Source organism: Balaenoptera ricei, chromosome 9 (assembly GCF_028023285.1).
Source record: "Balaenoptera ricei isolate mBalRic1 chromosome 9, mBalRic1.hap2, whole genome shotgun sequence".
NCBI lineage: Eukaryota > Metazoa > Chordata > Mammalia > Artiodactyla > Balaenopteridae > Balaenoptera > Balaenoptera ricei.
In genome coordinates, this window is record NC_082647.1 from 7691836 (window position 1) to 7717835 (window position 26000).

The 26000-nt window shown below is 43.0% G+C and overlaps 1 protein-coding gene across 4 annotated transcripts in view; it reads right to left on the reverse strand.

The window, feature by feature from the left end:
- The window catches only part of CUL1 (cullin 1), a 110658-nt gene that overhangs the window by 73780 nt on the left and 10878 nt on the right, over positions 1 to 26000 (reverse strand). The window contains exon 1 of one of the 4 annotated variants that reach the window (XM_059933150.1): positions 24558 to 24656. The exons of the other annotated variants lie outside the window; for them this stretch is intronic. The gene's annotated coding sequence lies outside the window, so the exon portion shown is untranslated. Of the gene's footprint in view, positions 1 to 24557; positions 24657 to 26000 lie in introns of those variants that run through there. 4 annotated transcript variants of the gene reach the window in all.

A 26000-nucleotide genomic window follows, 5' to 3' on the forward strand; every position in this document is an offset into this window, starting at 1 on the left:
AGCCATAAGAAAAAAACACAAACAAACAGATTCACCAGTTATCTATTAATCTTACAAACCCAAACAGCTCCAATGAAAAGAGTTGATAGTCTGAAAGAACAAACCAGTCCTAATCATATCAATATTAAATCTATTTAAATATTCTGAAATTTAAGAAAGCTGGGTTGGAAAAAAAAAAAAAAAAAAAGCCTGACTTTTTAAACTAAGAACACTGCAAATATCAGAGCAGTACAAAGTCAGGGTAGCCCTTGTCATACCAACCTCACCCCGAACCCTGCCCCAGGGGCAAGGTTAAGATACACCAAATAAAACGGTCAGTGATTTCCCCACAATACCTCATCGTCCTCACTCAACACCAGCCCCCAAATGTGTTCTTTCTTCCTCGTACTGTACATCTGATTCCAGTTACAAGCTTACTCTGTCAAGAGTCACTGGTATTCTAAGATCAAAAACAACCTTTTCATGTTAAAATGTCAAGTCTACTTTATTACGCACGTTTTGTGTCTAGGTCTACACGTGGAAATCTGGTGCCACAGCAAATCTCAGCTTATATGGAGACTAGGCCGAAAAATCAGCGAAGTATTCTACTCCTGCTTTTAGGTGTTTTATTGTTTTCCCTTTTAAACTACTCATGCCCCTTTTCTAGTTGTCCCCACTGAGATTCCAAAATTCATATAGAGTTGATCCAAGATTCACAAAAATTCCCATGTCCTTATGGACTTACTTGAGAAGTTTGAAGAGGATAACCTTATCTTGTATTTTTAATATCCCCCAGTGAGCCTCACATTTCTATATTTAACATTTATCATTTATACTACAACAAACTAAATCTAAAGTGAAATGTTAAAAGTAAGTACATCAGAAAAAGGTCCTAAAAATCAGGTCACATGCTGATAGCAGCTGACCTGCGGGTCTCAGGCTGGGCTCCCTGGAGCAGATGCTGGGACAGAATTTGGGAGGAAGATGCTTCTCAGGGGTGGCACCTGTGAGGGGCAGGGGAGGAAGGGAACTGTGAGGCGGTCCCCACCTGGCAGGCAGCCGGGTGCCCAGCACGGCCTGGTCGCGGCACACAGGGCTGCAGAGGCAGCCCTTCTGCTCCTGCCGGCTCAGGCCCTGCAGCGGGCCGGGCGGGGCGGCTCTAACTGGAGGCCACCTGCTGACCATGCGCAGAAGTCAAGTCTTCCCCTGACGGGGCACCTGGGTGGGGCCCAAACGGACACAAGATGCTTTGCTCACGGAGGTTTCCACCTTGGGGTGTGAGTGGGTTTGTGTGTCTGGATTTCACCTGTTTATGCAGCACTCAGTGTCTGACTATAAAACTGTTTGGAGTAATAAAGTACAATAATAGAGGTGCCCATAAAAGACTGGCTTAGGGGCTTCCCTGGTGGCGCAGTGGTGAAGAATCCTCCTGCCAATGCAGGGGACACGGGTTCGAGCCCTGGTCCGGGAAGATCCCACATGCTGCGGAACAACTAAGCCCATGCACCACAACTACTGAGCCTGCGCTCTAGAGCCCACGAGCCACAACTACTGAAGCCCACGCGCCTAGAGCCCGTGCTCCACAACAAGAGAAGGCACCGCAGTGAGAAGCCCGTGCACCACAACGAAGAGTAGCCCCCGCTCGCCACAACTAGAGAAAGCCCACGCACGCAGCAACTAAGACCCAACGCAGCCCCCTCACCAAAAAAAAAAAAAAAAGACTGGCTTAACTGTCAATGTTGAATTTTCAGGAATAAACCACTTTACAAACCATATACCCTCCATCTCATAACCAGGCCATCAAAAACTATCAATAATCTTAATCCGACCTCATGAAAAGTCAGAGGCATAAATGGCTTTGGGGTAAGGGCTAAAAATATTTTCCCAATAATTCACAATCACAGAGCCAAAAAATTTAGGATGTCCAAGAAGCCGAGAGATATTAAAAACAAAAAACAAAATGAAACGAAATATACACTTAGGAAATCGGGTGGTTTTCAAAAGTACTCTGTTACAGTAGGTCCCTGGCATCACAGGGTTTACCAATTGCGGTGATGAATATCCAGGAGGAACACTCAAGTTTTCGGAGGTAGAATCTGCAGATTTGCCACTTCACCATTTGGAAGCACAGGCCCAAGCACAGGAAACCAAGGCACAAAACGCAGCCAACCAAGGGCAGGAACCGATGGCAGAGCCGGCTGTAGCGTCCCACCCCAGAGCCTGGCTCAGAAGCCTGCACGAGTACCAGCACTGCTCACGCACCCGCCCTCCCTTCACCTTCCTCTCTCCCAGAAAGTAAGATAACGGAGCGGAACCCAGGAGCCAAAATAAACAACGGCATCTAACAGAAGGGAGGTTGTCTATTTAAGGCTTTGCCTCATGGAAGAGACTGCTGTTCCAAAGGGATATGAAAGCCAACAGAATCAATGTTAAACAAGTTTTCTAACAATTCAAATTGTGAACGAATCAGCCTGTTTCTCAAGATTAATGGTACATAAGATTCCTTCGCTGAGTACAAGTGTGAACTAACCAAATGACCTCCAAGAATCCTGCAAAATACATCCTCTTTGATATTAGTAATTCACAGTTTCATTAGTAAGGAAAGGGCTTTCTTAAAAGAGCACTTATAACAGCCACCTACAGACACTGACTGGAACGTCAACTGAACAGATCACTGAGGGAATCTGGGGAAATGCTAGCTTTACTGAAGCTAAATATTTTCTTTGCTTTAAGACTTCAGAGGCCTTGATAAGTGAATGTGTCTTATGAATTTCCATCAGGAAAACAGTATAAAGCATCTCCTACTCAAATTGACTTGGCCAGAGCGTATTTTTTCCTGAACATATCTCAGGACTGGATTTTCAAGAAAACACTAATGTTTCAAGGAACAACATAACGTAAAAAAAAGGGGGGGGGGGAGTAAATCTGTGCTGATCCCTACAGGGTCCTAACTCTCTTGGGATCAACCACACATTGTTCTGCAACTTTTGCATTTAACAATGAGATAAACCTCACTTCACTTAATGAAATACGCCTCACTGGTTTTGTGAGCATATAATATTCTACTGTTCATCACACTAGCGCCCTGCTAGAGAGCTTCTAGGTGTTGACTTTTTAACAGTTGTCAGTAATACTGCAACAGGCAGCCTCCTATGGATTTCTCTTCTGTTGACTTCGAGCATGTATGATAAACACCCACGAGTATCTACAGGATAAATGGACCATGGAACCATTTACCAGGACAGAACACATCAGAGGGAAGACGGCAGGAGATAGTTTACTTTTGGACCTGGTGAATCTGAGGTGCTTGAGAGCTCATCTCTGATGGGCACTACCTTGAGTCTGGGAACCAGAGTTAATCAGAGAAATTACAGAAAAAGATGCGTCCAAACTGAATCCTGAGGAACATTTAGAAACTGACTAGATGCTGGGGAACCCACAGAGTCTGTACCTGCAAAGTTACAGCCAAAAGCAACGAGACCTATCCTGGAGGCCAGAGAAGGCCATGCCTGGCTGGGCCTAAGGAGGTCGCTGCCATTTACTTCCTGTACGATCTTGGGTAAATCACTTAATATCTATGAGGGTCAGGGTTGAATGTGTCAACGTAGTGTGTGATAAATGCTAGCTGTTATTTTCATCATCGTGACAGTATACGAAATGTAGCTTCTGACTTCAGTTCTATGTAAGTCACTGGGGACCTGAGCAAGGCAGGTTTCACTGGTTTTAAGAGGAGGAATCCAACTGCAGTGGGCTGGGAGGGACAGAAATGCAGACTATCTTTAGGAATTCTGGCCATGAAGGCGTGAAGAGGCTGGAAGGGCATGCGACAGCCGGGAAAGGCCCGCGTGTCCTCGCCCTCTCTCCAGAGAAAGAGCGAGGGACGGGAGGACAGGGGGCTGTGGCTGGGAGGGGCGCAGCTGGGAGGCCAGGCCCGAGAGGGGCTGACGTGAGTGAGGTGGAGGCACCGAAGGCCACGTCGCCTGCGACAGGGTGACAGGGCACACTGGCCGCTGCAGGCGGGCTGGGCAGTCGGGCAGCACTGGGGGGACGAGCAGAGCCCCCAGACCGCCTTCGACGGGAGCCCACGGGACGTGGGGAAGAGCGACGGCCACACCTCGGCTTCAGGGGCCTTAGTCTCTGAGGAAGAGCAAGGAGGCCGAAGGCGTGTGGAGAGGGGCTTCCGAGGAGTTTCCCATTCCCGGAATTGGGCTCCAGAAGGTTCCATGAAGAACCAAGTGGGGAAAGAAGGGAGGGCGGGGAGGACTGGGGTAGGAATCTGGGTCACTGGGGACAGACAATGCAGCTACGGGGGGTTAGTTCAGAGATGGGAGAGACCCTGGGGAGACACAAGGGGACTTAGGCCTCTGGTTTCACTAGAGGGTGGCTTCCAATTTATGGGACGGGGCATGGCCCTCGGACTGGACCACGTCTCACCAGCTAAGCTCCGTGCACGCTCCTAATGTGTTACATTATTCCCCCAACAAGTCCTAAATACAGAACAGACAAGAATATAAGTTAAGACTTTAATGAACGTAACTACATTTCTACTCTAGGGGAGGAACCCGCAAATTTTAAAATAATAAAAGAATTGTGTCCCCTGCTCAATTTCACCTCCAATACTCAAAAAAACCCAGATACCACCTTTGTCTATTAATGCAGTCCTGATAATTTCCTCTGTTCCTATAAATTAAGACCAAACACACTTAGCAGATGCTTTTGCACGAGCCAATGTTGAACAGTGTTAAATAAACAAAGCAAAATCAATCAAATCAGAGTTGTAACAGGAATACATGAAACAGGGTTCTTCAAAAAGACCACAGCTGCTTCAGTTAGGTGACTGCTCTTGAAAAAATGTAAAAAGATAAAAACAAACCATGGACTTAAACTGTTACAGTATCTTCTAAAAATAAAGCATTAGAGTAAATGAAAATACAGTTAAAATTCACTGTTAAAAAATAAAACAAGGGGCTTCCCTGGTGGCGCAGTGGTTGAGAATCTGCCTGCCAATGCAGGGGACACGGGTTCGAGCCCCGGTCTGGGAAGATCCCATATGCCGTGGAGCAACTAGGCCCGTGAGCCACAATTACTGAGCCTGCGCATCTGAAGCCGGTGCTCCGCAACAAGAGAGGCCGCGATAATGAGAGGCCCGCGCACTGCGATGAAGAGTGGCCCCCACTTGCCGCAACTAGAGAAAGCCCTCGCACAGAAACGAAGACCCAACACACCCATAAATAATAAATAAATTTTAATAAATAAATAAATAAATAAATAAAACAAGGCGAAATGTAGCTTTTCTAATTTAGTAACATTTTAAATCTGATTAAAATGTGAATGATCCTGGGTATTACTCAGTAATTACTTATTTTCTAACACTTGGTTAAAAGTATGCAGAACCCCCGGCTTTCACCTGCAGTGTGGCATGTAAGACATGAAATGTATGATAAAACAGTGATTTAGACCTAGAGGAACGTTTGCCTATGCACACCAAGAAATATGCAAACATGCATTTGCCATATGCTTATAAGAACGAGAACAAAAACACAAACCTAGAAACAACCCACAAGTTCACCAACAGGAAAATTCGCAAACTGTAGGACAGTCACACAACAGACCACACACAAACCAACTTTGGCTACTACAACACAGATAAATTTTAGAAAAAGTCTAGAGCGAAAAAAGTGACAGAGGAATTCATATTGTATGATACCATTTTTACATATGAGAGTTAAAAAAAAAAACCAACAAAAAACACAGGAGAGAAAAGCCAAGGAACTCCTGGGGCTGCCAGAAGCTAGAAGGCAAGGAAGGATCCTCCCCTGATGGCTTGGAGGGAGCACGGCCCTGCCGAAACCCTGACTTTGGACTACAGTTTCCAGAACTATTCAGGTCATGCATGCATGGTCTTAAAACCATATTAATGGGAGGAACCAAGACGGCAGAGTAGAAGGACGTGCTCTCACTCCCTCTTGCGAGAACACCAGAATCACAACTAACTGCTGAACAATCATCGACAGGAAGACACTGGAACTCACCAAAAAAGATACCCCACATCCAAAGACAAAGGAGAAACCACAATGAGACGGTAGGAGGGGCGCAATCACAGTAAAATTAAATCCCATAACTGCTGGGTGGGTGACTCACAGACTGCAGAACACTTATACCACAGAAGTCCACCCACTGGAGTGAAGGTTCTGAGCCCCACGTCAGGCTTCCCAACCTGGGGGTCTGGCAAGGGGAGGAGGAATTCCTAGAGAATCAGACTTTGAAGCCTAGTGGAAATTGATTGCAGGACTTTGACAGGTCTGGGTGAAACAGAGACTCCACTCTTGGAGGGCACACACAAAGTAGTGTGCGCATCGGGACCCAGGGGAAGGAACAGTGACCCCAGGGGAGACTGAACCAGACCTACCTGCTAGTGTTGGAGGGTCTCCTGCAGAGGCGGGGGTGTGGGGGGTGGGGGTGGGGCTGTGGCTCACCGGGGGGGGACAAGGACACTGGCAGAAAAAGTTCTGGGAAGTACTCCTTGGCGTGAGCCCTCCCAGAGTCTGCCATTAGCCCCACCAAAGAGCCTGCCATTAGCCCCACCAAAGAGCCCAGGTAGGCTCCAGTGTTGGGTTGCCTCAGGCCAAACAACCAACAGGGAGGGAACCCAGCCCCACCCATCAACAGTCAAGTGGATTAAAGTTTTACTGAGCTCTTCCCACCAGAGCAACAGTCAGCTCTACCCACCACCAGTCCCTCCCATCAGAAAACTTACACAAGCCTCTTAGATAGCCTCATCCACCAGAGGGCAGACAGCACAAGCAAGAAGAACTACAATCCTGCAGCCGGTGGAACAAAAACCACATTCACAGAAAGACAAACAACATGAAAAGGCAGAGGGCTATGTACCAGATGAAGGAACAAGATAAAACCCCAGAAAAACAACTAAATGAAGTGGAGATAGGCAACCTTCCAGAAAAAGAATTCAGAATAATGATAGTGAAGGTGATCCAGGACCTCAGAAAAACAATAGAGGCAAAGATCGAGAAGATGCAAGAAATGTTTAACAAAGATCTAGAAGAATTAAAGAACAAACAAACAGAGATGAACAATACAATAACTGAAATGAAAACTACACTAGAAGGAATCAATAGCAGAATAACTGAGGCAGAAGAACGGGTAAGTGACCTGGAAGACAGAATGGTGGAATTCACTGCTGCGGAACAGAATAAAGAAAAAAGAATGAAAAGAAATGAAGACAGCCTAAGAGACCTCTGGGACAACATTAAACGCAACAACATTCACATTATAGGGGTCCCAGAAGGAGAAGAGAGAGAGAAAGGACCAGAGAAAATATTTGAAGAGATTATAGTCAAAAACTTCCCTAACATGGGAAAGGAAACAGCCACCCAAGTCCAGGAAGCACAGCAAGTCCCATACAGGATAAACCCAAGGAGAAACACGCCAAGACACATAGTATCAAATTGACAAAAATTAAAAACAAAGAAAAATTATTGAAAGCAGCAAGGGAAAAACGACAGATAACATACAAGGGAACTCCTATAAGGTTAACAGCTGATTTCTCAGCAGAAACTCTACAAGCCAGAAGGGAGTGGCATGATACACTTAAAGTGATGAAAGGGAAGAACCTACAACCAAGATTACCCTACCTGGCAAGGATCTCACTCAGATTCGATGGAGAAATCAAAAGCCTTACAGACAAGCAAAGGCTAAGAGAATTCAGCACCACCAAACCAGCTCTTCAACAAATGCTAAAGGAACTTCTCTAAGTGGGAAACACAAGAGAAGAAAAGGACCTACAAAAACAAACCCAAAACAATTAAGAAAATGGTCATAGGAACATACATATCGATAACTACCTTAAACGTGAATGGATTAAATGCTCCAACCAAAAGACACAGGCTTGCTGAATGGATACAAAAACAGATCCATATATATGCTGTCTACAAGAGACCCACTTCAGACCTAGGGACACATACAGACTGAAAGTGAGGGGATGGAAAAAGATATTCCATGCAAATGAAAATCAAAAGAAAGCTGGAGTAGCTATACTCATTATCAGATAAGATAGACTTTAAAATAAAGAATGTGGGGCTTCCCTGGTGGCGCAGTGGTTAAGAATCCGCCTGCCAATGCAGGGGACACAGGTTCGAGCCCTGGTCTGGGAAGATCCCACATGCTGCCGAGCGGCTAGGCCTGTGAGCCACAACTACTGAGCCTGCGTGTCTGGAGCCTGTGCTCCGCAACGGGAGAGGCCGCGACAGTGAGAGGGCCGCGCACCGCGATGAAGAGTGGCCCCCGCTCGCTGCAACCGGAGAAAGCCCTCGCACAGAAACGAAGACCCAACACAGCCATAAATAAATAAGTAAATAAATTTATAAATAAAAAAAAAAAAGAATGTTATAAGAGACAAGGAAGGACACTACATAACGATCAAGGGATCAATCCAAGAAGAAGATATAACAATTATAAATATATATGCACCCAACATAGGAGCACCTCAATACATAAGGCAACTGCTAACAACCATAAAAGGGGAAATCGACAGTAACATAATAATAGTGGGGGACTTTAACACCTCACTTACACCAATGGACAGATCATCCAAAATGAAAATAAATAAGGAAACAGAAGCTTTAAATGACACAATAGACCAGATAGATTTAATTGATATTTATAGGACATTCCATCCAAAAACAGCAGATTACACTTTCTTCTCAAGTGCGCACGCAACATTCTCCAGGATAGATCACATCTTGGGTCACAAATCAAGCCTCAATAAATTTAAGAAAATTGAAATCATATCAAGTATCTTTTTTGACCACAACACTATGAGATTAGAAATGAATTACAGGGAAAAAAACGTAAAAAACATAAACACATGGAGGCTAAACAATATGTTACTAAATAACCAACAGATCACTGAAGAAATCAAAGAGGAAATCAAAGAATACCTAGAGACAAATGACAATGAAAACACGACAATCCAAAACCTATAAGATGCAGCAAAAGCAGTTCTAAGAGGGAAGTTTACAGCTATACAAGCCTACCTCAAGAAACAAGAAAAATCTCAAGTAAACAATCTAACCTTACACCTAAAGGAACTAGAGAAAGAAGAACAAACAAAACCCAAAGTCAGCAGAAGGAAAGAAATCATAAAGATCAGAACAGAAATAAATGAAATAGAAACAAAGAAAACAATAGCAAAGATCAATAAAACTAAAAGCTGGTTCTTTGAGAAGATAAACAAAATTGATAAACCATTAGCCAGACTCATCAAGAAAAAGAGGGAGAGGACTCAAATCAATAAAATTAGAAATGAAAAAGGAGAAGTTACAACAGACACCGCAGAAATACAAAGCATCCTAAGAGGCTACTACAAGCAACTCTATGCCAAAAAAATGGACAAGCTGGAAGAAATGGACAAATTCTTAGAAAGGTATAACCTTCCAAGACTGAAGCAGGAAGAAACAGAAAATATGAACAGACCAATCACAAGTAATGAAATTGAAACTGTGATTAAAAATCTTTCAACAAACAAAAGTCCAGGACCAGATGGCTTCACAGGTGAATTCTATCAAACATTTAGAGAAGAGCTAACACCCACCCTTCTCAAAGTCTTCCAAAAAACAGCAGAGGAAGAAACACTCCCAAACTCATTCTATGAGACCACCATCACCCTGATATCAAAACCAGACAAACATACTACAAAAAAAGAAAATTACAGACCAGTATCACTGATGAATATAGATGCAAAAATCCTCAACAAAATACTAGCAAACAGAATCCAACAACACATTAAAAGGATCATACACCATGATCAAGTGGGATTTATCCCAGGGATGCAAGGATTCTTCAATATACGCAAATCAATCAATGTGATACACCATATTAACAAATTGAAGAATAAAAACCAATATGATCATCTCGAAAGATGCAGAAAAAGCTTTTGACAAAATTCAACACCCATTTATGATAAAAACTCTCCAGAAAGTGGGCATAGAGGGAACCTACCTCAACATAATAAAGGCCATATATGACAAACCCACAGCAAACATCATTCTCAATGGTGAAAAACTGAAAGCACTTCCTCTAAGATCAGGAACGAGACAAGGATGTCCACTCTCACCACTATTATTCAACCTAGTTTTGGAAGTCCTAGCCACGGCAATCAGAGAAGAAAAAGAAATAAAAGGAATACAAATTGGAAAAGAAGAAATAAAACTGTTACTGTTTGCAGATGACATGATACTATACATAGAGAATCCTAAAAATGCCACCAGAAAACTACTAGAGCTAATCAATGAATTTGGTAAAGTTGCAGGATACAAAATTAATGCACAGAAATCTCTTGCATTCCTATACACTAATGATTAAAAATCTGAAAGAGAAATTATGGAAACACTCCCATTTACCATTGCAACAAAAAGAATAAAATACCTAGAAATAAACCTACCTAGGGAGACAAAAGACCTGTATGCATAAAACTATAAGACACTGATGAAACAAATTAAAGATGATACCAACAGGTGGAGAGATATACCATGTTCTTGGATTGGAAGAATCAATATTGTGAAAATGACTATACTACCCAAAGCAATCTACAGATTCAATGCAATCCCTATCAAATTACCAAGGGCATTTTTTACAGAACTAGAATCAAAAATCTTAAAATTTGTATGGGGACACAAAAGACCCTGAATAGCCAAAGCAGTCTTGAGGGAAAAAAAACGAACTGGAAGAATCAGGATCCCTGACTTAAGACTACACTACAAAGCTACAGTAATCAAGACAATAGGGTACTGGCACAAAAACAGAAATACAGATCATTGGAATAAGATAAAAAGCCCAGAGATAAACCCATGCACCTATGATCAACTAATCTATGACAAAGGAGGCAAGGATATACAATGGAGAAAAGACAGTCTCTTCAATAAGTGGTGCTGGGAAAACTGGACAGCTACATGTAAAAGAATGAAATTAGAACACTCTCTAACACCATACACAAAAATAAACTCACAATGGATTCGAAACCTAAATGTAAGACTGGACACTATAAAACTCTTAGAGGAAAACATAGGAAGAACACTCTTTGACATAAATTACAGCAAGATCGTTTTTGATCCACCTCCTAGAGTAATGGATATAAAAACAAAAATAAATGGGACCTAATGAAACTTAAAAGTTTTTGCACAGCAAAGGAAACCATAAACAAGACGAAAAGACAACCCTCAGAATGGGAGAAAATACTCTCAAACGAATCAACAGACAAAGGATTATTAATCTCCAAAATATATAAACAGCTCCTGCAGCTCAATATTAAAGAAACAAACAACCAAATCCAAAAATGGGCAGAAGACCTCAATAGACATTTCTCCAGAGAAGACATACAGATGGCCAAGAAGCACATGAAAAGCTGCTCAACATCAGTAATTATTAGAGAAATGCAAATCAAAACTACAATGAGGTATCACCTCACCCCAGTTAGAATGGGCATCATCAGAAAATCTACAAACAACAAATGCTGGAGAGGGTGTGGAGAAAAGGGAACCCTCTTGCACTGTTGGTGGTAATGTAAATTGATACAGCCACTACGGAGAACAGTATGGAGGTTCCTTAAAAAACTAAAAATAGAATTACCATATGATCCAGCAATCCCACTACTGGGCATATACCCAGAGAAAACAATAATTCAAAAAGACACATGCATCCCAATGTTCATTGCAGCACTATTTACAATAGCCAGGACATGGAAGCAACCTAAATGCCCATCGACAGACGAATGGATAAAGAAGTTGTGGTACATATATACAATGGAATATTACTCAGCCATAGAAAGGAATGAAATTGAGTCATTTGTTGAGACGTGGATGGATCTAGAGACTGTCATACAGAGTGAAGTAAGTCAGAAAGAGAAAAACAAATATCGTATATTAACGCATGTATGTGGAACCTAGAAAAATGGTACAGATGAACCGGTTTGCAGGGCAGAAGTTGAGACACAGATGTAGAGAACAAACGTATGGACACCAAGGGGGGAAAACCGCAGTGGGGTGGGGATGGTGGTGTACTGAATTGGGCGATTGGGATTGACATGTATACACTGATGTGTATAAAATTGATGACTAATAAGAACCTGCAATATAAAAAAACAAACAAAAAAAACAACTAATACTAAACTTTCTTTGGGTTATTTGTATGGAAATATGTTAATGTAAGTGTTTCAGACATTACATGAAATTTCTAAATATCTTACGTTCTGGTATAATGTTGTAAGTCGTAATTCTAGTTATTACTTTAAAATGTATATCTCAGAAATAACTAAATTTCCTTGTCAATTGCATTATTATGAACGTTCATCAAATCTTTAACCTTTTGTCATTTACAGACACTTCTGGGTGTACTCTGATGCTTTCGCAAAAATGTTCCTATAAAAGGGTTTCATCTTCAAGGAATTCATGGAAAAGACTGACAAGTACAGGTTTCTGGTAACTGACTATACTGCTGAACTGAATGAATAAGCATTTTCAGAACTCTAATGGAAAACTGATGAATTCATAAAAATGCTAACAAAAGATCAAGATGGAAAAAAAAATTAATTACATGGGACTGAGTGAACTGATGAGGATGATTATAATTTCTGTGACTTTCTGTTTGAATAAAAAAAAGAAAATCCCCAAAAAACAAACAAACAGAAAAAAAGAAAAAAACACAGGAGAGACGGCTCGCAGTCCCCTGACAGAATGGGAGGACTGCTTGGAAGGTTCGGCTCTCGGCTGGGTGAGGCACTGGCACCCGGGTTTACCGGCTCATGTTTAAAACCAAACAAACAACACCCCGCACCATCCTCGTCAGATAGACACTCTTGTGGGTGAGATGATACAATGGCTGGATATATACTTTAAAATATTGCAGAAAAAAAAAGCTGAGTGACAGTTACACTGTAGTTTCTATTTTCCATAATTAAAAGCTCTGCAAACCTACACAACATATGAAGTACAAACAGAACAAAGAGCAAGAGGACTGGGGAGGGGGGGTGGTGGGCAGGGGGGACGTGAACTTCAGGACACGGACGTGGGTGGAGATGGGGCTGGAACGCAGCAGAGCCAGGGAGCACGCCCGCACTGGACGCTTCCTATTCCACAGGCCGGGGGTGGGTTCCCTACAGTAGGAGCTGCCCACTGGCACCCCTGAAATACTGTGATGTTTCATCACGATCTAGTTGATACACACAAAGAAATCTCAGTGCCACTTAGAACTGAGACTGGAAAGCTCCCAACCTGAGAAAATCTTAAATTCTATTAGAAAGTCTTAAATTCCATTAGAGTTTTAAATGAATGTAACACCTGACAGGCAGATCCAGCCAACCTGGGTTTGACGTGCACACCTGGGATCAGGTAACACGAAAGCTTCGGGCTGTAATCTTTGCAGACAGTTCTGGTCAGGATTTTACTAGACTGCTACACTCTCACTTTGATAATTCCAGTGGCACCACCCTCTGTGCACCTGCCACTCCAAGCTGGTCCTGAATCCAGCTCTCCCTCCTACTCTCCTTTCCCGGACCTTCCAGAGGCCACAAGCTCACATGAATAAAACGGAACACCTCCCTCTCCGCCTTTCCTCCACCTTAGTTAACAGAAGCCTCAGTTACCCAATTCAAAATCCTGGAGGTGATGAAAGCACCACCTCCTAACTGCAGACACATCTCCATTCACATACCACCCCACCCAGCCCCTCCACCGACACTTTAAATTAAGGGTCATGCTTAGCCTCTAACTAACCCTCCTTCTGTATTTCCCATCTTGGTAAGAGGTCAGCTTTGATTCCTCTCTGTTCTTACCCCTGATGTAAAGTCAGTTCCGTCAACTCCCTCTTCTTCTTTTTAAAATTTATTTATTTATTTTGGGGGCCGGTGTTGGGTCTTTGTTGCTGCACGCGGGCTTTCTCTAGTTGCAGCGAGCTGGGCTGCTCTTGGTTGTCGTGCGTGGGCTTCTCTTGTTGCAGAGCACGGGCTCTAGGCGCGGGCTTCAGTAGTTGTGGCTCGTGGGCTCTAGAGCGCAGGCTCAGCAGTTGTGGCGCATGGGCTTAGTTGTTCCGCAGCATGTGGGATCTTCCCGGACCAGGGCTTGAACCCGTGTCCCCTGCGGATTCTTAACCACTGTGCCACCAGGAAAGCCCCTTCCTCTTCTCTTGAATCATCCACATCTCTTGATATCCACACAACTCCTAGAGTCCAAGAGGTATCATTGGCTCTCACTGGGGTCACTAACAAAAGTCTCTTCACTGCTCTCACGCTGTCCAATTCACCCTCCACAATGGGGCCCGGGTTAATTTCTAAAACACAAGCAGCCTTTCATTCTGTTAAATGAGTAACTCCACGACCACCATCTACACTTTACCACACCGATGACCACCCCGGACAGTGTCTATCAAGTGGGACTGCTTGCTGCATGTCAGTTTACTCGCCGTGTAAAGAAAGGACCCAATATTTTCTGTAGGTCTCAGTGCTGGACCCTGTGGCAATAGCAGTTGTGATACTTTTTCTCACTGAATCCTTACAGTAACCATATTCTCTGCAAGGTACTATCAGTTTCTTACAAATGAGGATACTCAGGCTTGAAGATGTTCAGTAATTTGCCCAAAGCCATGGGCAAATTACTGCTAATAAGAGGCAAGTATTCACACCCAAGTATCTGGATTCCAAAGCCATGTTCTTTCTGTCACCCGCCCCTCCATGTTGTTTCCACAGGAAGGTGGAGATTTCTTACTCCACCTCCTTAAAAAGCGTGCTATGAAGACTTACTCTCCAATTTGAAATTACAACACGAACCACAGGAACCACGCAAAAAAGCAACTGAAAGCTTCACGACGCAAGTGCGTAAGGACGAGCCCAAAAGACAGCAAACCCACAGGTCAAGGAAGAGCCTGCCAACTCAGGAACTGGACATTTATTCATACTCACATACTTCATTTGAATATTCATTTATTAGTATTTGAATGTTAATTATTAAAATTTTTCACTTTTTAAATCAAAGGAGTCTTAAAGAACAGGGGCTAATATCTTGTAAATGCAGACCAGGAATGCGTGCATTCAATAATTAGGGGTCTACTTGTACATCACCAGGAAGGGCATTTACTACCTCGGATAAGCCTACCTGATTTCACTATTGAAACACAAGGCTTGCAAAATTTACACTTACTTATAAAATTTAAATATATTATTCCATTTCTATATAGAACTAAGGGAACAATTACAATTAAGTTCAAACAATTACAGTTGACAAAAGCATAAGAAAATTCCAATTAACATCTTAATAGATGGCTTTCTAGAGACATTAGCTGAGTTTTTGTCTCCACTTAGTCATTCAAAACCTTTAAATCCACAACTAGAAAGAGAAGCAAAAACACTCACCCAGACTGGAAGCGCGTTCTGCTTTTTCTCAAGCAACCAATTCACAGCCAAGTTCCCAAGACCTGAATGTATCTTAAGTGCTCGAATTGCCTTGTTTATGTCTTTACTTAAAGCTACTGATTAAACATTTGGGCCATTTAAACACAGGGTTTGGTTAACATAAATTTACCATGTGACCCATCAATTCCGCCACGAGGTATCTACCCAAAAAACAAGACAACATATGTCCATCCAAAGACCTGTACAAGAATGTTCACAGCACATTATTTATAAAAGCCAGAAAGTGGAAAACCCAAATGTCCACTAACAGGTGAATGCATAAGCAAAATAGCCTAAAGTCATATAAAAGAATACTCTCAGGCAATAAATAGTGAAGTACTGATACACATCACAGCATGGACGAACCTCAAATACATTACGGTAAGTGAAAGCCAGAAGAAAAAGGCCACGTGTTATATGATCCCATTTACTACATGAAATGTACAGAACAGGCAAACTACAGAGGCAGGAAGCAGACTCGTGCTTGCCTGGGGTGGCGGGGAGGGAGAGTGCAGACAGCCACATGGGATATTCTGGGTGATGAAAATGTTTTAAAACTGGATTGTGGTGATGGCTGCACAACTCTAACTTTACTAAAAATCACTGAATTATACAAGTGAATTTTATGGTATGTGAATTATACCTCAATAAAACTGTTAAGGAAAAAAAAGACAGCTTTAAAGCGTGCTAGCTATAAATCGTTCTGGGTCAAATTCAGGTCATTCACAGAAAGGAATGTATCTTTACAAAACGACCAGGTTCTGCATATGTAGGAGCCTTAGCATGAAAAACAGTATTATTGGGTGTTCTCCTGGAAAGAAAGCTTTATTTAAGAACTGCTATTTAATATGTTACCAACAGAGGGGCTCTTATTCTCCTGCAACACAAATCATTTAAAAGACAGCTGGAAGCACCAGAGGAGCTGCCACATGGCAGAGGCGTTTTACTGCCACAGTAAAGATAAAGGCAGAACTGCAATAGAGTTCAGAGGGTCTGGAAGAAGTCATTCCAGGCTACAGTGACAAGAAGGCTCTACAAGCGTGTGCTCTGGACGCTTCTCAGGAAGGATCTGAAGGGCAGCAGACGAACAGGGAGGGTGTTTGGCAAGGGACGAGCAGGAGGCAGAGAAAACGAAACACAGGAGGCTGAGCGTGGGATTCAGGCTAGAAGCTTCAGGGGCAGGAGGGTAGGTTTTCAGTAAGAGGACGTGAAGCCCTTCTTCTTTTTTTTGGCTGCGCAGCTTGAGGGATCTTAGTTCCCCGACCAGGGATCGAACCCGGGCCCTTGGCAGTGAGAGTGCAGAGTCCTAACCACTGGACCGTCACAGAACTCCCGCGAGGCCTTCATTCTTTTTTTTTTTTAATTTTTTAATTTTATTTTTTTATACAGCAGGTTCTTATTAGTCATCAATTTTATACACATCAGTGTATACATGTCAATTCCAATCGCCCAATTCATCCCACCACCATCCCCACCCCCCCTCGGCTTTCCCCCCTTGGAGGAGGCCTTTACTCTGAGTGGGCAACAGAGGCCTGCAAGGTTCCAGGGCAGGGAAGCGACACGACTGCCGTGATTTTAGAAACATTCATCAGACAGCTCTGGAGCTGGAGCTGGGGTGAAAGGGGACCTAAGGTCAGTGACACTAACTAACTTAGAGGCACAGCAATGGAAAAAGAAAAGGCCAGATGCTTAAAACAAAACCAAGCAGGGATGATGGGAACGTGGACCAGAATGGGCGGCACTGGTGAGGAACGCCATTAAGGATGAAGAGGGCGTCTCTCAAACTTGGACTTTCAAAGCTCCAAAAATTTACCTCTGGATTCCAGAATCTGACAGACTGCTGCATTACAAAGTCAAAATGACTTAACTATTGCTGGTGGGGATGTTCACTGAGACAGACGGTGACTGGCCACATCTAGTAACACCACAGGTGCACTGACCCTTCCACCCAGCAATCTCACTTCTAGGAATCTATCCACATCACGGAGCACCGTGCAGTTACAAAAAGGAAGGAGGGCAACCCCTACGCACTGACAATACAGTGACTTCCTAGTGGACACAGCAGCTGAAAAAAAGCAAGGTTCCCTGTGTGTGTGAGGGGAGAGGAGTAAATACTAACACACAGGGACAGATCTCTATTTTTCTTTTCGAAGAGAAACAAGTGGAGGGTAAACCAAACACTAATACAAGTGGTTACGCATGGGTGGAGGAGAGGGGTGCAGGTGAGATTCAGTGGGGGTCCGTGGATAGAACTCAGGGGGCTGCGAACGCAGGTGGGGAAAAAAGCACATCTTATTTCCTACTCACCTCTGACTGAAACCCGACCACTCCTCCAATAATGAATGTAGGCAGCAGTCCACAACAGTTTTAGCAGGACCTCTGACTTTGCCACCAGGAAATCACAGGTATTTTCATTACTCCATGACAGTTATTGCCAGTATCATTTCTGCTCATCAATACTGTGGAATTACAGTAGCTTGGCATAAAAATTTTCATACCTCAAATAGGAAATATTGGACTCCCCTGGTGGCGCAGTGGTTGAGAATCTGCCTGCCAGTGCAGGGGACACGGGTTCGAGCCCTGGTCCGGGAAGATCCCACATGCCACGGAGCAACTAAGCCCGTGCGCCACAACTACTGAGCCTGTGCTCTAGAGCCCGCGAGCCACAACTACTAAAGCCCGCGTGCCTAGAGCCCGTGCTCCGCAACAAGAGAAGCCACCGCAATGAGAAGCCCGCCCACCACAACGAAGAGTTGCCCCCGCTCACTGCAACTAGAGAAAGCACGCACACAGCAACGAAGACCCAATGCAGCCAAAAATAAGTAAATAAATTTTAAAAAATAGGAAATATTTTAAATACGTTAACGTGTAATTCTCAGGGGTGAAGTTTGCTATTCTTTGTTGGACATCTTTCATGACTGAAAAAAGCAAAAAGTTACACTGTAAAAGTTATAAAAACATCTCTGTGAGCCATAGTTGGCCTATAGAGTCTCAACCAATTGTGCTCTCTGCTTTAGGTAATAACTGGCAACAATATAATTGTAAATAAATAGGAATTCACAAGCACAAAGTCTCATGGAAGTTCTAGGTTAAGTGATGATCATCTAGACATTCATAAACCTGTTATTATAAAATTCCTCATGTCACTAAATTGAACACTCATTTAAAAAAAATTCTCATGCTGGAAAAACCCCAGGGGTAAAAGGGTTAAAGAGAAACAACCCAAAAGAAAAAGGTCATATTATTAAAAGAAACTGATGTTATGTGAGGAAGCCTGAATCTAAAGGGAAGATGAGAAACTTAATTTTAGATATGATGAATGTGAAGTAATTAAAAAAAAAATAACACCAAAATGAAAATGCTCAATCAGGCAGTTTGAAAATACAGAACTGTAGCCCAAAGGAAATCACACCTGTAGAAAAAATGTGGTAATCTGCAAAAAGGTAAAACTGTCTGCATTAACGTGGATGAAATCTTCACAGCATAAGGGAAGAACTTCACAGCGATGAGAACTAAACCTGTATTTAAAGGACATGGGGGAGCCCCCCCTCCCCCTGCCCCCCAGGAGAGAGGAGTGCTGCGAGCCGGGGGGACACAGGTGTGAGAACCAGAGGCCAGAGAACAGAAGCTCGGGGAGGAGAGCTGGACGAAACCTCTAGTCCTCGACAGGGTCAAAGGCTGCGATCAATCAGGGAGAAGGTCTAGGATGAAAGTCGCTGACTGCAGCAGGTGCCAGGAGAAGGTACCTCTGCGAATACAGCTCCAGAGCGGGAGCCGGCTGCAGCCACACGGAGACGCCCCCTAACAGCCGGGAGAAGGCGCCGGCTCTGCTCTGATGGGGCCCCTGGAAACCTGCCTCTCCTGACACCTGGTGTCACAGGAGGACCCAGGACTAGCTCGGGTGATGACAACGCGATGACTTATGACCCCATCCGCCGTTACACAATGCAAGCGAGAGACATGAGTGTTCCTTTTAAATCCTAAGGCCAGTATACAAGCATAACTGCTATAAAGTTTTATTTGAATACAACATGACAACTATCATGTTTCAACTTCTAAGACAAATCACATATCTTATTCAAAAATAATATACAACCGGCTTCCCTGGTGGCGCAGTGGTTAAGAATCCGCCTGCCAGTGCAGGGGATAAGGGTTCGAGCCCTGGTCCGGGAAGATCCCATATGCCGTGGAGCAACTAAGCCTGGGCACCACAACTACCGAGCCTGCGCTCTAGAGCCCACGAACCACAACTACTGAAGCCCCCGTGCCTAGAGCCCATGTTCTGCAATAAGAGAAGCCACCGCAGTGAGAAGCCCGCCCACCGCAAGGAAGAGTAGCCCCCGCTCGCCGCAACTAGAGAAAGCCCGCGTGCAGCAATGAAGACCCAACGCAGCCAAAAATAAATAAATAAAATAAATTTTAAAAATATATATATATACAACCAATAATTACAACAGCTGTCTCAAATAAAACTTCTGTGCTATGTCTCACGGTTGAACGTATGAAGCCTTGAATTCAAAATCTGATCTGACGTTCATACTTCCCACTGCCCTCTTGCAGGGGTCCCCTTGGTGATCTCAAGATGACCCCCAACTCCGATCACGCCCACATGGGACTGAGAAAATACTACACCGATTACTACAGAGAACAGACATATCCAGACAACCCAAAACCAGGGAGCACTGCTGGTCAGATTCACTTACAAGGGCACACTTGGTTCCTTCAGTGCCAGCTCTAATTCTGTTAACTCATTTGAAATTAAAGACCCAAACAACTTCCCAGAGCTGTTATAGAGTTTTAAATGAGACATCGTATGTAAAAAGGCCTAGTTCTACGGCTGGTACCTAGTAGGAATTCCCCAACCAATAGCTCTTTTTCTCCCTTCCTTCTCAAAAAACAATAGTGTAGTAGGAGATGAAACCATCTAACTCACCTGATCTTAGTCAGAAAATGATTAACCCATTAAATGCAAGGACACTTTTGGTATGTTGAACATTATTCACGCAATATTTGCAAAACCTTCCTTAAAAAGAAAAGTAGAGCAAAACTATAAAACTCCTAGAAGACAACATAGGAGAAAACCTAGATGACCTTGGGTAAGGTGTGACTTTTTAGATACAACACCAAAGGCAGGATCCATGAAAGAAATCATTGATAGGATGCACTTCACTAAAATTAAAAACTTCTGCTCTGGGAAAGACACTGTCAAGAGAATGAGAAAACAAGCCACAGACTGGGAGAAAATATTCGCAGAAGAAACATCTGATAAACAACTGTTAACCAAAACAATACAAAAATTCTTAGGACTCAGTAAGAAAACCACTTGATTAAAAAATGGGCCAAAGCCTTCACCGAAGATATTCAGATGGCAAATAAGCATATGAGAAGATGCTCCACATTATATCACCATCAGGAAAACGCAAATTAAAATAATGAGACACTACTACACACCTACTGGAACGGCCAAAATCCAGAACACTGACAACACCAAATGGTGGTGAGAAGGTGGGGCAACAGGAACTCTCAATCATTGCTGGTGGGAAAGCAACATGGTGCAGCCACTTTGGAAGACAGATTGGTGGTTTCCTACAGAAATAAACACACTCTTACCAAGCAATTCAGCAATTAATTGTGCTGCTTTGTATTTACCTAAAGGAGTTGAAAACTAATGTCCACACAAAAACCTGCACACAGATCTTTAGAGCACCTTTTTTCCTAACTGTCAAAACCTGGAAGCAACCAAGATGTCCCTCGGGGTGAATGGATAAATAAACTGTGGTCCATCCAGACCACGGAATACTATTTAGTACTAAAAAGAAATGAGCCATCAAGCCATGAAAAGACATGGAGGAAACTTAAAGGCACATTATTAAGTGAAAGAAGCCATTCTGAGAAGGCTATAATACTGTGTGATTCCAACTATATGCCATTCTGGAAAAGGCAAAACTAAGGAGACAGTAAAAAGTTTTAAGCAGCTGCCAGGAGCTTGGCGGGGTTGGGAGTGGGGAAATAAATACGCAGAGCCCAGAGGATTTTTAGGGCAGTGTACTACTCTGTGCGGTACTGCAGTGATGGATACACGTTATTATACACTTGTCCAAACCCACAAAACGTACACCACCAAGAGTGAACCCTCATGTCAACTATGGACTTTGGTGATTATGATGTGTTAATGGAGGTTTGATTGTAACAGATGTACTACTCTGGTGGGGGATATTGATAACGGGGGAAGTCTGTGTATGTGCTGGGGCAGGGAGTATACAGGAAATCTCTATATCTTCCTCTTCATTTTGCTGTGGACCTACAACTGCTTAAAAAAAAAAAAAAAGAAAAAAGAAAGTCTTAAACCAAAAAATCAAAACAAAAAAATGAAAAGAGGCTCACTTTTGATCTTTATATTTTGCTCATGAAATAACTTGCATTTCATAATCTAGAAAACATAAGTAAACAAAAAGCTAGTACTGAATATTAAATACTATGTTTGCTTATTTTTCTTAATTGAAAATTAGGCTACTTTGATAATTGCTATCTGAATAATGGATATGTCAGCAAGTGGATTTTACATTTATACCTGTTACTGTAAAAATGGAAAGTATATCAATAACTGGTTCTTCTTTGTAAACAGAATATCTGGCCCCAGACCTTCAGACTTTAATAGAAGTAATAGTTCTGATTCATGGGCTCTGCTCTGTGGCTGGAAGGCAGGGGCCTAATTCACAGCTAAATCCTCAGCACCAAACACAGTGCCCCGGCACACTGCAGGGCTCCAGAAAGACTGGGGAAATGATGATTCCAAATATTTTGGGGACACGTCTGAATCACTGATGATACTTAAAAAAACCCCAAACCCAGGACTTCCCTGGTGGCGCAGTGGTTAAGAATCCGCCTGCCTGCCAATGCAGGGGACACGGGTTCGAGCCCTGGTCCGGGAAGATCCCACATGCCGCAGAGCAACTAAGCCTGTGCGCCACAACTACTGAGCCCGTGTGCCACAACTTCTGGCTGCCACGCAGTCCGAAGCCTGTGTGCCTGAAGCCTGTGCTCTACAACAAGAGAAGCCACCGAAATGAGAAGCCCGCGCACCACAACGAAGAGTAACCCCCGCTCGCTGCAACTAGAGAAAGCCCGCGCACTGCCAAAAATAAATAAATAAGTAAATAGATTGATTAAAAAAAAAAAAAACCCAAACCCATCCAGCCCATCAGCATACAGAACTACAAAGAAGCAAGCTAGAACATGTTAATTACATGTAATTTCATTTTCTCCCAGCACAGTAACAGTACTGAGAAAAATGGGGAGGGGGGAGGCACACCATTTACATTATGTATAAAATTTAAGAGAAATTATTCAAACAGGCGATAAAAACTATAAAACTGATGGCTTGGAAAGTGAAGAAGCAAGGACCCGCCATCCTGGGGTAGGATGTGAGCAAATGTATTTAAATCTTCACGGTTTGTTTTATGAGTTCTCCCACTTCCTAAAAACTAGCAGAGCTTTGAAATTAGTAGGTAGGCCTTCAACCTTATACGAAATGAGGGAACATAGCTGCTTTCTCCTTGAGATCAATCTTTGTCCTTCTAATTATATAAACATAGAAATACCTAATTATATAATATTATATAAACATAGAAATACCTAATTATATAATATAATATAAACATAGAAATATGCTAATTCAGCATTCCCCCAAACACACATACAATTTTATAATCATGAGAAATTTTGGATGCCATTAAGTATGGAATTTTCTCCTATGAGCATCGTAGGAATTAGGATACAATTTTTATTCTTGGTACTTGAACAACTAATTAATAAGTCTTTTTAAATCCTAAAAATCCACATACAAGCACTCAAAGCCTTAAGTATTGTTCAAGTTATAATTAAATCTTAATTCCGTTAGAATATAGATTCTTCCTATTTTAATTACTGTGTGACTTCCAGTGGGATGACACGAGCATCACTGGTATAAATTGCTTTAGGAAGCTTGAAGGTGACCATAACCACTTAATATTTGACAGGTGCTATGCAGACTGACTGGCTCGTTCATATAAACTAGCTTTAACTGTTAAGGACCGAATTTCCGCTCTCAGTTTCAGCACAATGCTTTTATAGGGACATTTATTCAATGATCTAGCTTGGTGCTTGCATGTATTTCATTTCCAAGCATTTTCGTTCACTTTAAAACAAGGAAAAACAGTATTACATTTGATCACTATCTACACCATGCATATTTTTCAAATTGAGGACTGCAATCCATTAACGTGTGGGCCATGAAATCAGCTTAGTAAATGGTAACCGGAACTTTTCAAAAGAGTGAAAAAGAGAAGAGCTCATAGAACATAAGTACTGCTCAGTGCATCTTTAATTCAGTTATGTCTGTGTATGTACAGAGTTAACCTACAAAATGCAATTCTTACTGTAGAAACAATTCAAGAAGCACAGAGTGACATTACACAGTGACATGACTATTTCAAATAGTTAATCTATAAGTGCATGTGGATGTTTGAGGGGACACCCAAGTTCTGGTTCCTCAACTCACAGCCTGTGTGAGCTTGGGCAGATTCCTTAACTTCTGTGCCTATAATTATCTGCAATTATAACACAGACAGACATATATATATAATGGGGGCAATAACAGTACCTATCTTATAAGGTTGTGGGCAGGTATAGATGAGTTATGTAAATAAGCTGTTTAGAAGGGTACCAGACACACAGTAAGTATTTGCTACTATTCATATTAACACTTCAACAAAGGTTATCAGATGTCCTCAAAATTCCTAACAGGGTACTTAAATAAAACAACAAAAAAATTCTCAGGGGGAAATGTCAAAGCTAGCGTGTAAGTCAAAATGAAGTAAAGTAATGTTGCCTGAAAATTGCACAATACCCTTGGATAACATAACACCAGGGGTACTTCCCAAATTCCCACCAAAGTGGACCCATCATCAGAAGACAGGGAACCTTGTATTCTGACGGACCTGGGGATCCAGACAGAAGCAGTTGTAAAAGTTCAGATTTTCTTTGAAATTTCACTGGTTCTTAAAGTTCATCTGGATCTTTCATTCCACCACCAAATACACATAGTAGAATGCTCTAAAATACCAGCTTGAAAACCGTTCCTCACCCTAGTTAGTGGGTGAGCCGCTGTTTCAGCGAATCCACTGAGGTTGGAAGCCTGCTACGGCGGAGCTCCCCCTCCGCACCGGCACCCCAGCGTCTCTCTCCTGTCTTGGTGCCGCAGCGCCATCAGGACCCAGCCTAACAACAGACAGGCAGACACAGACAGCAAGTCGTTTTCACTCCTGAGATGACCAGGATGCTGGTGGTACAGGAAACACCTTCAGGCCACCGAGGGTGGAAATCTGGACACGGACCTTCAGCTGGGGAGACAGAATGACATGTCACATGCAGATGGCAGGTCTCTCCCACTCCTGGTGAGGATCCTGCTTCAGTAAAGGACGCACTGTTCTACCACACACGCTGTCACTTTCGTTTCAATGAAATGTTTCAACTCACAGTTCCCACAATTCTGTTCAACTAATGTGCAGATTTCCCTCCTGTGTGGCCACGGTTTGCCCTGTAGTTGGTGAATGCTAGGCCCTGAAATAATATCTGCTAAGTCAGCAGATTTTGAAAGTTACCACATCACTAAGCAAACAAGATCATTCATCTAATCTGGGTTTTCAAGGCTTTTCATTACTTTTTTTCCCACTAATACAAATAAATTATCTTAAGTTCAAAAATTCTGACCAGGGGACTTCCCTGGTGGCACAGTGGATAAGAATCTGCCTGCCAATGTAGGGGACACAGGTTCGAGCCCTGGTCCGGGAAGATCCCACATGCCGCGGAGCAACGAAGCCCGTGCGCCACAACTACTGAGCCTGCGCTCTAGAGCCCGCGAGCCACAACTACTGAAGCCCGCACGAGTACAGCCCGTGCTCCGCAACATAGAGCAGCCGCCGCTCGCCGCAACTAGAGAAAGCCCGTGCGCAGCAACGAAGACCCAACACAGCCAAAACCAAATAAAATTAAAAACAAATTCTGACCAGCAGCTCCCTCTAGCTAAGTGAATTTTCAAGACACTTCCCACTTCACTACAAATTGGTTCAAAAAGAATAAACAGCCCCACCTCTACACTCCATTTGATTTGGAGCTTTCACGTTTTGAATACAGTTTACCAATTCATTCACCTTACTGAAGGTACGAGAGCAATCTGGCGGCACCCTCTTTTAGGCGCCTGGATGGTGCTTCTGGCCACGCGGGGTCATGAAGAGCCAGAGGCACCTACCGCTGCTGGGGGTCTGCACCCAGCCCCACCCCGTGCACACGTGCAGTGCGGACTTGATAAAAAGCATCCTGTTGAAAGTGTCCTTACTAGCTACGACAACAGCAAGTAGTCAAGAGACTTCTAAATATCCGGGAAAGGGTATGAGGAGGTACATAATACACAAAAGTGTGCTTTTAAACCTTGGCTTTAGCACCTGTCAAGGATAAACAGATTAAATTCAGTCTCTCAATTATTTGAGTGCGTCTTCTGAGTTCATGAAAACGTACCATCTGATAACCT